Below are 17,136 nucleotides of genomic sequence, written 5' to 3'. Positions count from 1 at the left end.
AGAAAGAAATTTGCTCTTTGCTTAAACACTAAAAAGACAAAAATAAAGAGCACTGCGAAGAACAAGTGATGGTGAAGAGATCAAATGCCTTCAAGAATTCATTTTTCTTTGATCACAAATTGATGTGAGTGGCGATTGCAGTATGGAAATAAAATGTCGAATTGTTCTGGGTCAATCACCAATGATGAGCTTGAACTCAACATGGAAAAGCAAGGACATAAGCCTGATTATCAAATGTAGATTAGTTAGATCTATCATATTTCCAACAGACGCTTATGGCTGTGAATGTTGGATGATGAAAAAATTGGACAAGAGAAGAATCAATTCCTTTGAATTCTGGAAAAGGCTTCTGCGGGTTCCTTGGACAGCAAAAGTCACAAACAAGGCAATACTACAATCCATAAAGTCTGATATATCACAGGTAACTAAAATCATGATAGTCTGTCTCACCTACTTTGGCCATATCATGTGATCCAATTAAATAGAGAAAACAGTTATGCTAGCATTAGTCAGTGGAAAAAGGAAACCAGGTTGACATAGGGTATGGTGGTTGGACACATTCAGTATGGACACTGACCAGAATATTGCATGGCTGAGGGAGGTAGTGCAGGATTAGGGGTCATGGCAGCGGCTGTGCCATGAGATCACCAAGAGTTGGACTTGACTGAATGGCTGACAACAACCACAACAACATGTTTGCAGCTACATTGAGCAAAATAATTTTACATTGAGCAAATTAATTTTAAAGGTCTTAAATTCTTAAATTGTTTTAAAGTCCTCATTGAATATGGATTGTTAAATCCAAATTGTGAACCGCTATGCTGAGAGGGGTGGCTATATAAATTGAATATATAAATAGATGTAAGTGCTGCAGAATTATCATGGGCTATTATATCGAGCCCGGACCTGGATAGCTCAGAATAGCCCAATCTCATTAGATCTTAGAAGCTAAATAGGGTTAGCCCTGGAAAGTGTTTGGATGGGCAGACAATGGTCAACCACCTCTTAACATCTCTTGCCTTGAAAATTCTATGGGGTAATCATAAGTCAGCTGTCACTGAACAGCAAAAATAAAAGTGTTGCAGAATTGTCATGGGCATATTGGTTTCAATAGGATTTAGGGATCTTGCAGATGCCATATGGATTACATTATTCTTTTGGGTAGTGAAAAGTGGGGTATAAAAACAACTTCTAATGCCCCAACATCACTTTCATTTATTAAACCAGGATAGAAATGTGTCTAAATAATTCAATCTTCCAGGAATACCCAGAGCTGAATTGCCACCACCCTTCTGACTACTTTATCTAAAAATGTCAAGCTGAAATCCTGTTTATAAATCCCTAAATCTCAGGGTTCTAGGAAATGGCCTTTTTAAAAGTAAAAGATGTTACCACTGCTTCTTTCAAGAAGGCAGAAACTGTTGGCTCTCAAAAGGAGGTATTAATCACTTCCAAAATCGTAGTTGCCAGAGTTACTGTGCTAGAGGTAACTAACTAAGTAGGGTCAAGAGGATAAGTAGTGGGTTATATCTTGCCAAATATTCTGTCAGGTTACAAATCAACTCATTAAAGCAAACATGACTGATAGATTCAACAGATGTTTCTCGTATACATAATACCAGTCCTGAAGTCATTGTGGAATTTCTGTCAGAATGCCTCTGAGTGACTTCAAGTGCCATCTTAAGAACACTTTCCTTGGAATAACACCAATTGAATTGACTGAGCAGGAGAATTCTATTCAAATCTAATCAATGGAGCTTACTATGAGGAAAGTATTTCTAGGGTGGCTATCATCAAACTCTTAGTATGATTTGGAGGAACTCTTTCTTTTACATTGAGTATAAAGCCCCTTAAATCTAAAAGAAAATTAAGTACATTTTACCAGATTTTTGTTACACTATATGTTCAAATATGGCATTGAATACCTTCAGAGGCATGTTAGTTGTGCTATTATTATAGTGAGTATAATTAGCTTTCTAGATAAATAAGTTATTGCAAACCATTCAACATCACAGTAATCCAGGTCTATGCCCCAACCACTGCTGCTGAAGAGGATAAAGTTTACCACTTCTATGAATCCCTACAACACTTTCTTGAAGCAACACCAAAAAATGATGTGCATATCATCATGTAGGATTGGAATGCTAAAGTAGGAAGCCAAAAGATTACCGGGATAACAGGCAAGTTTGGCCTTGGAGTACAAAATGAAGCAGGGCACAGGCTGGTAGAATTTTGTCAAGAGAATACAATGGTCATAGCAAACACTCTTTTCCAACAATCCAAGAGACGACTCTACACATGGACAACACCAGATGGTCAACACAGAAATCAGATTGACTATGTGCTCTGCAGCCAGTCAGTAAAAACAAGACCGGGAGCCGATTGAGGTTCAGATTATCAGCTTCTTGTTGCAAACTTTAGGCTCAAATTCAAGAAAGTAGGGAAAAGCACTAGGCCACTCAGGCATGAACTAAATCATATCCCTGAGGAATATACAGTAGAGGTGACAAATATATTTAAGGAATTAAATCTGATAGACAGAGCCTGAAGAACTATGGTCAGAGGTTCACAACATTGTACAAGAGGTAACAACTAAAACCATGCCAAAGAACAAGAAATGCAAGAAAACAAAATGGCTGTCTGAGGAAGCTTTACAAATAGCTGAGGAGAGAAGGGAAGTGAAAGGCAATGAAGAAAGAGAAAGATATACCCAACTGAATGCTGAATTCCAGAGAATAGCTAGAAGAGATAAGAAAGCCTTCTTAAATGAACAGTGCAAACAAATAGAAGAAAACAACAGAATAGAGAGGATCAGAGATCTCTTCAAAAAATTGGAAATATGAAGAGAAAATTTCTTGCAAAGATGGATATGATATAGGACCAAAATGTTAGGGACCTAACAGATGCAGATTAAACGAAGGTGGCAAAATTATATAGAAGGATTATACAAGAATGAGCTTAACATCACTGATAACCACGAGGGTAATGGTCACTGACCTGGAGCCAGACATCCTAGAATGTGAAGTCAAATGGGCCTTAGGAAGTCTGAGCAACAATAAAACTAGTGGTGGTGACAGCATTCCAGTTGAACTATTCAAAATCTTAAAAGACGATGCAGTAAAAGTGCTACACTCAATATGCCAGCAAATTTGGAAAACTCAACAATGGCCACAGGATTAGAAAAGGTCAATTTACATTCCAATCCCAAAGAAGGGCAATGCCAAAGAATGTTCAAGCTACTGCACCATTGCACTAATTTCTCATGCTAGCAAAGTTATGCTCAAAATTTTACAAGCTAGGCTCCAGCAATATGTGGACCGAGAACTTCCAGAAGTGCAGGCAGGATTTCGAAGAGGCAGAGGAACTAGAGATCAAATTGCCAACATACGCTGGATCATGGAGAAAGCTATTCCAATCCCAAAGAAGGGCAATGCCAAATAATATTCAAACTACCGCATCATTGCACTCATTTCTCATAGAATCATAGAATCATAGAGTTGCTAATCATAGAGTTGGGTCATCTAGTCCAACCCCCTGCACTATGTAGTACACTCACATCCCAATCGATCGTCTACTATAACCTGGCTCCCCTTTGCCTTCAAAGAATTAGCCTCTCCGTCAGATCGCTATCTAGCCTCTGTTTAAAAATTTCCAACGATGGAGGACCCACCACCTCCCGAGGAAGACTATTCCACTGAGAAACCGCTTTAACTATCAGGAACTTCTTCAGGATGTTTAGATGGAATTTCTTTTGAATTAATTTTATCCCATTGGTTCTGGTCCATCCCTCCGGGGAAAGTGAGAACAACAATTCTGCTCCACCCTCCATATGGCACCCTTTTAAATACTTGATGGTTACCAGATGCCCTCTTAGTCATCTCCTCTCCAGGCTAAACAGACCAAGCTCCCCCAAGTTTTCTTCTTATGTCTTAGTCTCCAAACCCCTCACCATCTTTGTTGCCCTCCTGTGGACATGTTCCAGTTTCTCAACATCCCTCTTCAATTGTGGTGCCCAAAACTGAACACTACTCCAAGTGAGGCCGAACAAGATTAGAGTAAAGCGGTACCATCACCTCCCGAGCAACAGTGAGAACAGGGCATGGAATCACTGATTGGTTCAAAATTGAGAAAGGAGTTCGGCAAGGCTGTATACTGTTGCCTTGCCAATTTAACTTGTATGCGGAGCACATCATGAGAAAGGCGAGGTTAGATGAGTCACAAATTGGGATCAAGATTGCAGGGAGAAATATCAACAACCTTAGATATGCAGATGATACCACTCTAATGGCAGAAAGTGAAGATGAACTAAAGAGCCTGTTGATGGGGGTGAAGGAGGAGAGTGTAAAAGTTGGCTTGAAACTCAACATCAAGAAAACAAAGATCATGGCATCCGGCCCTCTCAATTCCTGGCAAATAGATGGGAAAGATATGGAGATAGTGACAGATTTTATTTTCCTGGGCTCCAAGATCACTGCAGATGGGGACTGTAGCAAAGAAATTAAAAGATGCTTACTCCTGGGGAGGAAAGCTATGGCAAATCTGGACAGCATCCTAAAAAGCAGAGACATCACCCTGCCAACAAAAATATGTCTAGTCAAGGCTATGGTATTCCCAGTTGCAATGTATGGCTGTGAAAGTTGGACCATAAGGAAGGCTGGGCATCAAAGAATCGAGGCTTTTGAACTCTAGTGCTGGAGAAGACTCTTGCGAGTCCCTTGGACTGCAAGGCAAACAAACCGGTCAGTCCTAGAGGAGATCAGCCCTGACTACTCCTTAGAAGGCCAGATCCTGAAGATGAAACTCAAATACTTTGGCTACCTCATGAGAAGGAAGGACTCCCTGGAGAAGAGCCTAATGCTGGGAGCGATTGAGGACAAAAGAAGAAGGGGACGACAGAGAATGATGTGGCTGGATGGAGACACTGAAGCAGTTGGTGCAAATTTAAATGGACTCCAGGCAATAGTAGAGGACAGGAAGGCCTGGAGGATCATTGTCCATGGGGTCTCGATGGGTCGGACACGACTTTGCACCTAACAGCAACATTGCAGCCTAACATTCCCTTTTATATACCTTTTGGGCATGAATCCAGTCTGATCATCGTGAATCACTTCTGATATACATTTCTTTAACCTTTCTGACAATATGTGCGCAAACACTTTATAGTCCAGATTCAAAAGAGAAATTTGTCTTTATAATTGTGGGACCATAGGGTCAGTATCTTCTTTATGTATTAGAGATATATAAGCTTGGCACCAATAGGAGACTTGTCACTGTCTGCTCTGCCCATTCATTTATTATTTGCTGCAATGAGGTTGTCAAAATATGGATCAACTTTTTATAATATTCTGCCATCAGGTCATCTAGCCCTGGTGCTTTGTTTGCTCTTCAGTGATAAAATTGCCTAATTGACCTCTTTTATCATTATTCTTTGATTTAATATTCTTTGATGAATCTCTCAAAACTTTCAAGTTGAAATTCTCGCTAAGAATTCTTTAACTAATCCTTGTTTTATTACTGGTCTTTTATATAATTCTCTGTAAATTTCCACAAAACAGTGTTGGATCTCTTGATCTGTATGACAGATCTTCTCTCTTCATCACTGTTATCATCTTTCTTTCTGATTGTGTTCTCAGTCTATGCAGTAGCTATTTTCCTGGTTTGTCTGCAGATTCCACTTTCTTTTGTTTTAAGAGATTGAGCTTTTTCCTCGTTTCCTCTGTCTGTAATAGATATCTTTCTAGGCATTCTTTTAACTTCTTTTGTGGGTGCTTGTTGATATTGTAGTTCAAAATTCTGTAATTGAGCCAATAAGTTGGACATCCATTGTTTCCCCTTCTATTTTACGGTGGCCGCATAACTCATCAGTTTACCCCTCATAAACGCTTTACTGGCTTCCCAAATACTTATTTTGTTGACCTCGGGTGTGTTATGAAATCTAAAAAATTATTTGAGATCCTCTTCGCATCTTTTCAATGTTTCCGGGTTCTCTGGTACTATATCATTAAGTATCCATCTTCTTGTGCCTGCTCTTTGTTGTACCGACATTAATTCAATGGGGGAGTGATCTGCAAAAGTAGCTGGTAATATCTGTATTGTTTTACATTGAGGGAGCATTCCTTTGGATGCCCAGGATTGGTCTATTCAGGAATAAGATTGGTGTTGTACTGAGAAGAAAGTGTATTGTTGTTTGTTTTTGTTTTGATCTCTCCAAAAATCTAGAAGTGATGCCAGATGCAATGAGTTTAAGAGCCAGCTTGATGTAGTGGTTAGGAGTGCAGACTTCTAATCTGGTTAGCTGGGTTTGATTCCCCGCTCTCCCACATGCAATCAGCTGGCTGACCTTGGGCTTGCCACAGCACTGATAAAGCTGTTCTGACCAAGCAGTAATATCAGGGCTCTCTCAGTCTCACCCACCTCACAGGGTGTCTGTTGTCGGGAGAGGAAAGGGAAGGGAATTGTATGCTACTTTTAGATTCCTTCAGGTAGAGAAAAGCGGCAAATACGAACTAACTCTTCTTCTTCTTTGGCAACTTAAATCCTAAATTCCTCTTTGACTTATCCATTATTGGGACAGGCATGGCATTTTAGATCCCCAATAATTATTGCATCACCATCTATATTAGGTCATTATAATTTTGGGAGAACTCCTTAAAGAATTTCTCCTTCGAGTTGTTTGGAGCATAAATGTTCACCAATGATCATTCTTTGCCATTTGCAAATTTCACATTCAAAAATAAATATCTTCCTGGTGTATCTTTATATTTTACTTGTACTTCCAATTTCTGTTTAACATATAAGGCAACCCTTTTTTGTTTTCAGAGCATGGAAGCTGTATATACGTTTCTCAATCTTTTAGCTTCTAGAAGATGTATGTGAGTCTTTTTGATATGGGTTTCTTAGATGCAAATAATATCTGCATTCAGTTTTCTTAATTATGTGAAAGTCTTAGATCTTCTCCCAGGGGCATTTAGTCCATTAATATTTTGCTTAATTTTACGCCTTCTCTTTGTCTTGAAATGGCTTAACTGTCTCCAACTGGGTTACCAAAATTTTATCTTATTCAGCTATCTGTTATAATGCATCTGCTCAAAGATAGCGCTACTTCCAATGCAAATGGGAATTTCCAGAAATATCTAATTTATTTTTGGATCCTTATTTGTTGCAAAAAAATCTCTTTTCTTTAGTAAATTTGACAGTAAATCTTGGAATACCTTTGCTTCTTGATCTTGAAAGAGTAGTTGTGACTCCTTGTTTTTGCATAAAATTGCATCGCTGGTCTTCTTGTCAAATCTTATTAAGATAGCTCTGAGTTTTGCTCTCGCCGCCACCTTAGAGTTCATCTCCTTGCAAAAAAATTTAATTGATTTTTTGAATTCTTGTTCTAAATCTTTCTTGTCAAAGCTTTCCGGATTCAATTTTATATCAGTATAAATATCTATACCATAATCAAAATATGCTTATAAAAATACTACAATAATATAAACTTTCAGGTTTCTTAATTGTCCTAACTTAATCAATTCATTAACATATTTATTCAGTTATTAACCAATTATTAATTTCAAAATGATTTGTGCTTAAACTGTCAATATCACAATTTCACTGTGAACTTTTAATTAAGATGGTACTTATTTCAGTCATATGGTATAGGTTCCCGCAGTTTTCTTCAATTGGAGCTCAGTCTGTTCTCTACTTGCTTTGGATTCCAGGCTGTCTCCTGCTGCCACCTCCTAGCCTCTGCTTCCTGTTGCTGGGCAACTGCTCTTCTTCTCCTGGCACCCATCACATGACTTAGAAGTGCCCAATTGCCCAGTATTATAATCCACTGTGGTGGCTTGCCTTGGTCTTAAAGTTGCCACTGGACTCTAAATTTGTTCTGCTGATTCAGACCAACAGGCTAGGGGACCCACCCAGCTAGGGAAATAAGTTCATTATAGAAAAGGTGGGAGTGAAGGGTGGGAGAATAGTCTCTCCGGACTGCAAGCTTCCACTTTTCCAGCTGTTTGAATCTAAATTGTATTCTAAGTCAGCAAATGTGCCAACAGCAGCAACAAAAAAGAGGAGAATAAAAAAAAAGTTCAACCAACTCTAGTGTTGTTGCTAAGCACAGTCTTCTTCCTCTTCATCTAGGAACTGCCCATAAGATTTATGGTATGATGCTTTCCCTTTTTTTAAAGAGCTCATTGTTCCACGTCTGAATCTCATGATAGGTGGAGCTGAGTTATCAACTCAAAGATGTTGGTTAAGGTAAATAAACTTAAAACTTAAACTTAAAACTACTATTTATCTCATTCCCAACCTGACACCAAGTTCTTCAACCAACCTGTCCTTAATAGTTTGGAATGCCACTTCAATCCTGAGTGGGCAGTTTTACTCTCCTTGCAAGGAAAAAAAGAGAGGAACAAGGTGCGGGGGGAAGTCCAACAACAATAATTCATGGCTCCATCAATCAGATCGAGACCATCCATTTTTGAGCAATGGGGTGTCAGCTTCAATCAAATTTTATCAGTCTGTTGGTTAAATGTAACAAATTAATTAAGAGGAAAAAAGGAAAAAACAAAAATCAGAATGGCGGATGGTGTTGCCAGGATCCTCAGACACACAAGACCTAGGATCCAGAGAATAGACCTTCATGGATCAGTTCAAGGTCCCCAGCATCCCCTGAGAGACTACTGGAGAAGTTGGGGGGGACTTATGTGTCTCCTCCATTTCTGCCGGTCACAGCTGCAATTGGCCCACACCTGGTGCAGGAGCTTGTTGGGTGCAAACTACTAAGATTTCATGTTTCCAAGAGCCTTTTATTTATGTTGTATCTTAAGGACTGAAATTCTAAAAAAGTCATTAAAATATTTCACAGCTTCCTTGAAATAGTCTTGCAAGACTCCATCAAGTAAATATTAACAATATTTGTTGTTAATGTAAATTTCAGTAAACAATAACTAGGTGAGTGAAGGAAATGCACATTTGAGTCTCTAACATGTACAATGAATAATTACATTTATTTTGTGCCTATTATTAATTAATATTATGAACTTACAAAGTGGAAAAATACCATTTAGCTCCTATAAATCACATGCCTTTGGCTCCATATTTTATGTTAGCATTTACTATCAGTCTGTTAAACTTTCTTTTTTCCCTGATGCAGGAAGGGGGCTGGATAGCACAGGCTCAAAATTCAGTTTAACTTTGGTAATATCAGGACATGCAATTTTCATTCAATTTGGGGAGTAGTGTTCCAGTATCTTAACAATATAATAATAGTAATTCCTATATTTAATGAAAATTATAACCATTATATAATTATAATCAGCTCCTACCCAACTTCATGATACAGAATTGAAAAGACATTTTTTGAAGTGCTCACTCTTAGTCAAGTTTAAGGAGGGTGGTAATGGTTTAGTTGCTTGCATGTATGTGCAGCAGCAAGTTCAGCAAGATGATAGTTATAACTTCCAATAGCTTAAATCACAGGGTTCTAATTGTGCCAGCCCAATCCCAGTGTTTCACTGAAAAGTTACACTACTAAATATGTAAAAAGATTAAGTACTTTGAACAAAACATTAAGGGACAAAAAGAACCCTTATTGGCAAAGCATAACCAATTCTCAGTATGTTCAATGCATATATACTTTCATTGAGCTGGAATTAAGGTTAAAGATGTCATTAGGAATGTGTGCTTTTAAAAATATACTGGATTCTCACAATGTGCAACAACAGTGACATTTTTCAGACAGCAGCCATCTTTGGGGGTTTTGTAGGTGTCATGGCAGTTCTGATGATTGTGCTATTGGTGCAATCAGTTCATTATATATATTCTTTTGCTGTCATGGTCCTGTTTATTCACATTCACATCAAGGGCTGATTTTCTGGGGTACTCTTTCCTTTAGTGTTGCAGTCTGCAAGGGGGATGTGTAATTCCCATTAAAGAACATTCACCACCATACCAATCATACTACAACTAAGGGCTGTTCTTGGTGTATGAGTCTCACCCCTGATTGATTGCCTCTTTCCCCACGTTGGAATAGTCTCTCTGACTAGCTCCTCCCCCCATTTTTTAAAATTCCTTTACCTGATTTACATTAGGTTCACAGTTCCAATGGCATACATAGAGTATTTGACACCTAGAGTAGATCAAATGATTTTTAGCACATACTCCCCCCTCCCCTTATATGACAAAATTGTCCAGATCAGAACTTAAGTGGGCGTACTCCTGAAGAACTCAATGGCGCTTATTTTTGAGTAAGCAGGGATAGAGAAGGGTGCTTTCAGGATAGGCTTTCTCTGGTCTCTAGCAGCTGTGCCCATAATTGGGGGAGAGGCTCCATGAAAACCTCCTTCTTGCTTTGCATTTCTGAGCCATTAATTTCATACAGAGTGGTAGCTGATCTCCAAAGAGATATTCAGCATTTATGCATACAGATGTCTGTCCCATTGTATGGATCTTTGGCTAAGCAATATTATTTCATGCTTCCATGAGGGCAAGGGCTCCAGGATTTTGACATGAGATAGTCCCACTGAATACCTTGTGAATTCATTCTGCAGTGGGAGGAAAAGATAAGGGAAAACCTAGTTTAGTAAAGAACAGGAGGGAAACGAAGAAAGACCAGGACAGCACAAAGTTGTTAATGAAGTTGTCGGACACAAGAAAAAAAATACAGTAATATTAGGGGATGAAAGTGAAACAATAAGGCAATCTGGGAAATGATTTGTTCCAGAGAGTCAAGAAAGTCATCAAACTGTTCAGCCTTATAAAGCACATATATTTAGTTGAAACAAGAAATAGATTATATGGGAAATGACAAACTAAAGAAATCTTGGTCATTTTAAGAGTACAATTAGTTGTGCAGTTTCCTTGCAGAGACATTTAAGTCTATCCAATATTAAGAATGGACCAAACTTTGTATATTTGGAGTCTCTCCTGAAACCTCTGGCTCTTTAAACAAACACCTTTTGTGTTTGATAAATTACATGTTTGCTTTCATCTTACTATTAGAGGTGGAACTTCTGCTATTGGGACAATTTTTGTGATTAGATTAAGTGTAAGATTATTACCTCATTGTGCTAACTGCTGGTTGTCAAAATTGCGAGGGATAAAAAAGTGTAATTTCATCACAGAATTTATTGATTTAACTTTTATCGTGCAGACATCATAGTACGCTGTATTTATAACATAAAATAGCCCAGGCCATCATCTATTTGGACCATCAATACAATGAGAGGAAAATATCCCCATGCCTAAAAAGGAACCGTACAAACAGTGTATCTGGGATTGTGAATTGTGGGAATGCAATCTGTATTCTATGGCACTGCAAACACTGATTTTGTTGGACCTCTATTGTGTAGCAGATGGGTTCATTAAATTTAATAGCCTCTAGAGATTTCCGAAACAGTGTTAAAAACATGTGGAACATGCTGTGACACTGCACTTCGTGCCCCACAGTCATTATAATTCTGGCACAGACTATAAATATTACAGTACTTTATTTCAATTGAAACAAATGACTAATTATTTTTTTGTTCACGTACAGTAACTTCAAAAATATCAAAGACTGCCCTTTAAAAAAAGAAAAGTTTTTTTCTCCACTGCTCATTACATTTTCTTTGAAGGCAGAACCTTATAGCAGCATTTAGATTTTGTTCCGCTTGGCTTAAAAAAAATTGTATGCAGAAACTAAATGCTGGAAATGAAAAAGAACCCATGCAGGTTAAGAAAATTATCTATTTTGCACCCTTGGTTGCCAAGGAAATCCTCAAACATAATGTGTTTTATCTAGAAAAGCAGATTTGAAGCAGGTAGTGTCCTTTTGACTGTTTTTCCCCCTGTTTCCTTTAATGGGATATAATGTTGACTTTCTTCACTGATATCTTTAACAATTTTTGCTCCCTTTAATATTTTGGAAACAGCCTCCTGGGTGGAGACTGTCCGGGGCCCTGTCCATCCTGCAAGCCCTGTCCATCCTGTGCGCCTTCTGACTGGCCAGCCTGCAGGCCCTGTCCTTCCTGTGCGTCTTCTGATTGGCCAGCCACCCTCAGGCCCTCCCTCCACAAACCCAGTGAAGTCTGTGGCTGTCATTTGGCCACTGAATATCGTCGGGGATGGAGGTCAGCGTCAGGGGCCCTGGTCTGGGGGTGGCCTGCCTGCCTCCACCAGGGCTGCCCTCAAAAAAGAGGAAGAGGAAGAAGAGGAGGAAAAGGCTTTTATATGCAGCTTTTCTCTACCCGAAGGAGTCTTAAAGCAGCTTACATTCCTCTCCCCACAACAGACACCCTGTGAGGGAGGGGAGCCTGAGAGAGCCCTAAGATTACTGAAGAAGACTTGGTTCTTATATGCCGCTTTTCTGTACCTGAAAGACAGGGCCTGCCCACCCAGGTGCAATCTGGAGACATCGCTGCAAGTCTGACCACTGCAGGGAGAGGAGGTTGGTAGGGCTGCCAAGGGGGAGGGGGAATGGAGGCTTGGACAAGCTGCACCAGACCATTTTGCTCCAGGGCTGTCCTAACTGTCACATCCAACAACTTCCCTCCCTTTGCCTCAGAACCCTGACAGAGCTGGCAGGTGGCTGTTGGTGCGCTCCCTCCCTCCACCTTCCCTTCAGGCCTCCTGCGAAGGAGCCTCTGACAGCCCCTGACTGAGGGGAGGAAGGCATTTCCAAGAGCAATGCAGAGTAGACTGTGGGGGGGATTGCCATTGCCTTTGGTGGTGGGGGTGGGGGAAGAAGCTTTCCCCTTTTGCCAAACAGTTGGCTGACAGAAAAGCCCCTTCCCACTCACCAGCCACCTGCCAGCTTAGTCAGTGCTCTGAGGGAAAGTGAGGCAAGCTGTTGGACGTGATAATTAGCCCTGTGCAGCCCTTTCAGAATGGTACAATGTCTCAGAGTCCAGCCTTCAAAGTAGCCATTTTTGCCTGCAGAGCTGATCATTACAATTATAATCTAGAGCAGTGATTCTCTACCTTCCTAATGCTGTCAGCTTTTCTCATGTTGTGGTGACTCCCAACCATAAAATTATTTTTAGCGTCGTGATCCTTTTGTCTGGTTTTGCCTGGAGAATATGGCTGCTTTCTCGGGATGTCAGCCTCCAGATGGGCCCTGGGGACTCCCTGGAATCACAGCTCCTCTGCAGGCCACAGAGAGCAGATCCCCTGGATAAAAGAGCTGATTTCTCAAGATGCCAGCTTCCAGGTGGGGCCTGGGGATCCCCTGTAATTCCAGCTTGACGCCAGGCAATAGAGAGCAGTTCCCTAGGGGAAAGGGCTGCTTTCTTGGTATGCCATCCTCCAGATTTGGCCTGGAATCACAGCTCCTCTGCAGGCCACAGAGAGCAGTTCCCGCTGCAGAATAGGGCTCCTTTCTTGGGGTGCCAGCGTCCAGGTGAGGCCTGGAGATCCCCTGGAATTACAGCTCCTCTGCAGGCCAAAGAGAGCAGTTCTGCTGGGGAAAGCAGCTGCTTCGAAGGGGAGAGGGACTGTATGGCATCACCCCCCACTGAATCCTCTGTCCTCCCCAGGCTCCAAGCCCCAAATCCCCAAGAGTTCCCCCACCCGGATCTGCCTCCCCCCCACCCGGCGCCCGCCCTGCCTGCCCCCAGGTCCTCTATACAAGCTCAAAGATGCCTGCCCAACTTCAGCAGCTCCAGGACCTCGAAGACGCATTTGGCATGCCTCTGAACAGCCAGCAGTGCCTCCAGGCAGACACCCAGTGCGGTGTCCATGGCAGCCATGGCTCCCTCTCACCCAAGTGCATGGCAGGGAGGAGGAAGATCGTCCAGCTTGCTCCACCTTCCCTTCTCCACCACGCTGCCTCCAGCCCTTGCATAAGTGGGCCAGAATTTCAAATGGTGTTAGCTTTACAGGAAAGTAGACAGTGAGACTTTGGGGGAAACTAGGTGATCCACTTTTATTAAGCAACAACTTGGCCTTGCAGACAACAACAGGGGCTGCAGTTGCACAGAGAGACCTCCTGTCAGGGTTGCCTCCCTCAAAGTGAGGTAGTAAACCTACACCAAACCATGAGCTAGCTCTCTCTCTACCCCACCTCCCTCACAGGGAGTCTGTTGTGGGGAGAGGAAGGGATGGCAATTGTAAAATGCTTTGAGACTCCTTTGGGTAGTAAACAGCAGGGTACAAAAATCCATCTCTTCTTCTTCTAAGTGGCAATAGTGATTGAAGCATGTGGGCACCTAACATTATATCAACAGTAAAAAAATTGAGACAGAAGGAGTAGGGCCACAGAACTGGGAGGAATTGGGTGCCATGTAATCTCCCACTAAGAGTCTCCAGTCTGATTTTCCCTTTATATATCTGAAGACATCCTCTCCCACACTCAACTAACATTCCAAAGCATGGGTTCTTGACACCCATCTCTCCACACCCACAGCCTGATTTGTCACCCCGCCCCTCCACACAACAAACATATTCAACCTCATGCCCTTACAGACTGGACAACCCTTCCCCTTACTCTTCCCAATGCCAAGCTCTTTCTATTTTAATCACTCTCTTCATTTCTACTTCCCGGTCTGTTTGGTATTTTCCCTCTCCCCCCTGTAGGGCCCATTGTATCAGCTACAATGGGCTTTAATTCTAGTATATATATAAAGGTAATCCAGATCCTGCATGTTAATCAATTGTAGGTTTGTTTAGTGGGGCCACGGTGTTAATCAATTTCAAAAGCCCTCCTTTAAAGTACAAAATTATTTGCATTTTTTCTTAAATAGTTTGAATAAGATTTGAAGAATAATAACTGGGTTGGGAATTACTTGTAATTAGTGGGAAATTCTAAAGATACATTTGGATTATACTAAGATACCTTTGTGAGGAGTGTGTAAATACATCCTCCCACTTCCAGATCTCCATAGTCCGACTTCTACCCAGCAGGGTACTTTAAAAACTGAAATCAAAACTGTAACTCCAGTTGTAAAATTTGCCGAAAGGAAATTATATTTCATATTGACGACTCTGGCAACACAGGAAACTATCCCTTAAGAACAGTATTTTAGCAGCAGTATTTTAGTTACCATACAGTGTGAGCCCAGAAGTAACTAGCTATTGTGCAATCCTGTGTGGTTATTCCAGTCAGCTTGCACAGGATTACCCTGTATCCCCATTTGTCTGGTTATGGGGGGCATTACGAGATTTCTTAGCTAAATGTACATGAAAATTCTCCCACAACAGACACCTACAAGAGACTGAGAGAGCTCTGAGAGAACTGTGACTGGCCCAAGATCACCAAGAGGTCTGCATATGGAGAACTGGGGTATCAAACCCTGTTCTCTGGTTCAGAGGCTGCCTCTCTTAACCACTATTCCAGGCTGGCTCTCAAGAGCCTCCTCCCCTATATGTGCTGCCCCTTGTGAGCAAATTCAACTTCATTCATTTTTAGAAAACATTCTTGAAGCTGACATGTGACTCTGATCAAAGTGGTGAACCTGGAGACAACTTGTAAACAAACATAGCTTAGCCCTCAGATTCCCATAGCTTCTTGCCATGGCATTGTCCTCCAGGAACTCCTCAAACAGAATTAGTTATTATTACTACTAATTACTACCTAAAGTACCCTTATAATATACTCCCAGCAGACATGTATCTCACTGCAACTGGATGACTAAATCAATGCATATACTTACATACATGCTCTGTTGAGGGTATGTGGGTTTTTTGTTTCTTGTTGTGTGTTTTTTTGAAAAATTATTTTCAAAGACTGGCTTGATGGGACAGAGGAAGAGTTTTCTTCTAAGGAAGCCTTCTTTGCTTTGTGAAAAGAAACAATGGATCATAGCAAGAAAGAAAGTCAAATGCAGAATTTTCAGGAGTAAGGGTTTTTTTAAATCATCAGACACTTCCTGTAGTACTTTAAAATGGATGCAGACAGGATTTTAAACAATTCCAGTGGCTGTCACCATCCCCCCTCATAAGAACCAGTGGAGAGATATTTCAGCATCTGCTGGGGAGGTATCTGTAAAATTAAGCCCTATTGTTTACACTTCTTGAAACTCTGAGGTGTTTATATTAGAATGAGAACTATGGTTTTTGAAAAATTGGTGCTGTTATCTTTAAAAAAAACAGCTGGCCCAGTCTTTCATATTGATTCCCACTTTGAAAATAATGGTCCCAAAGTTTCAGATCTCCCCCCCCCCAAAAAAACACCCAAATAAATTTGAATGCTAAACTGTTAATCTCCTGACTGAAAACCAGCAATCCCAGTAAGGGTTTGCCCATCCCCTGAATCCCAGACCCGAAATTATAACATTTCCCCTTATCCATTAGCATGCTCTTTCATTTGAAATAGCTTTCCTCATTATTTCCCCATTTCTTTCCTCATTTGCTTTACTATACCATCTTGCACTCTTTGTTTTAAAAATGTTGCCACCTGATCTATTCTAGTGATACTATCAAAACTCCCACAATTACTTTTGCTTTTATTCCCATGCCACCATGTCCTGTACAAAAGTGAGAGATGTTGAAATTGTTCTTGTGTGATTAGCACATTCTTTTAAAATGTATTTTGGCAGCTATACCATGGCTTAGTTTCATTATAACTAAGCCCTGGCACAACCTGACATTTCAAACACATTCTTTGATTTAAAAAGAGTGAAAGAAATGCAGGCCATTCAAATGGCTAAATGAATGTGTTCTTCTGTTACTTGTGGTGTTGAAGGGTCTAATGGCACATCAATCCCTTAAACACTGCCAGAAATTATAACGTGCTGTGTTATTCCATGTAGACTTCTGTACACTCTAATTGCCCTCTAACCTCTTTATTTCTGTAGTGAATTACTGTTTAGCTGATTTTACAGCAGTATTGGCATGTATCTTTTTTATTATGTTCTTCATTGGTGCTCAGGTGTTCAGCTTTTTACCTAACATTCTTCTGTTTTGGATTATCTTTATAAGCCCATAGGCTTGGTATTCAATTTTGACTTGCCAGAATATTCTAGTGGGAACTCTTCTCTACACATGTCTTCCACACCTGTGTGATGGAGATATAGCAGGAAGGGGAATTTTTCTGCTCTGGACTGTTATTGATGTACAGCCACTTTCTCTGAAAGGACAAAGAGTGCTTTTATATGCCTATGGACTCCTTGGCTTGGATATTTGCTGGGCCTGTCATGACAAAAAACTTTCAAAATCAAAAGGCAGTAGATC

General features: G+C 40.6%; 1 protein-coding gene across 4 annotated transcripts in view; it reads left to right on the top strand.

The window, feature by feature from the left end:
- CACNA2D3 (calcium voltage-gated channel auxiliary subunit alpha2delta 3) overlaps positions 1 to 17,136 on the top strand; it is a 774,612-nt gene that overhangs the window by 532,108 nt on the left and 225,368 nt on the right. The window lies entirely within an intron of this gene.

The sequence above is a fragment of the Paroedura picta genome, chromosome 3 (genome assembly GCF_049243985.1).
Source record: "Paroedura picta isolate Pp20150507F chromosome 3, Ppicta_v3.0, whole genome shotgun sequence".
Classification (NCBI taxonomy): Eukaryota; Metazoa; Chordata; class Lepidosauria; order Squamata; family Gekkonidae; genus Paroedura; species Paroedura picta.
Note: the sequence above shows the minus strand (reverse complement) of the source record. Positions and strands in the feature narration are given on the sequence as shown.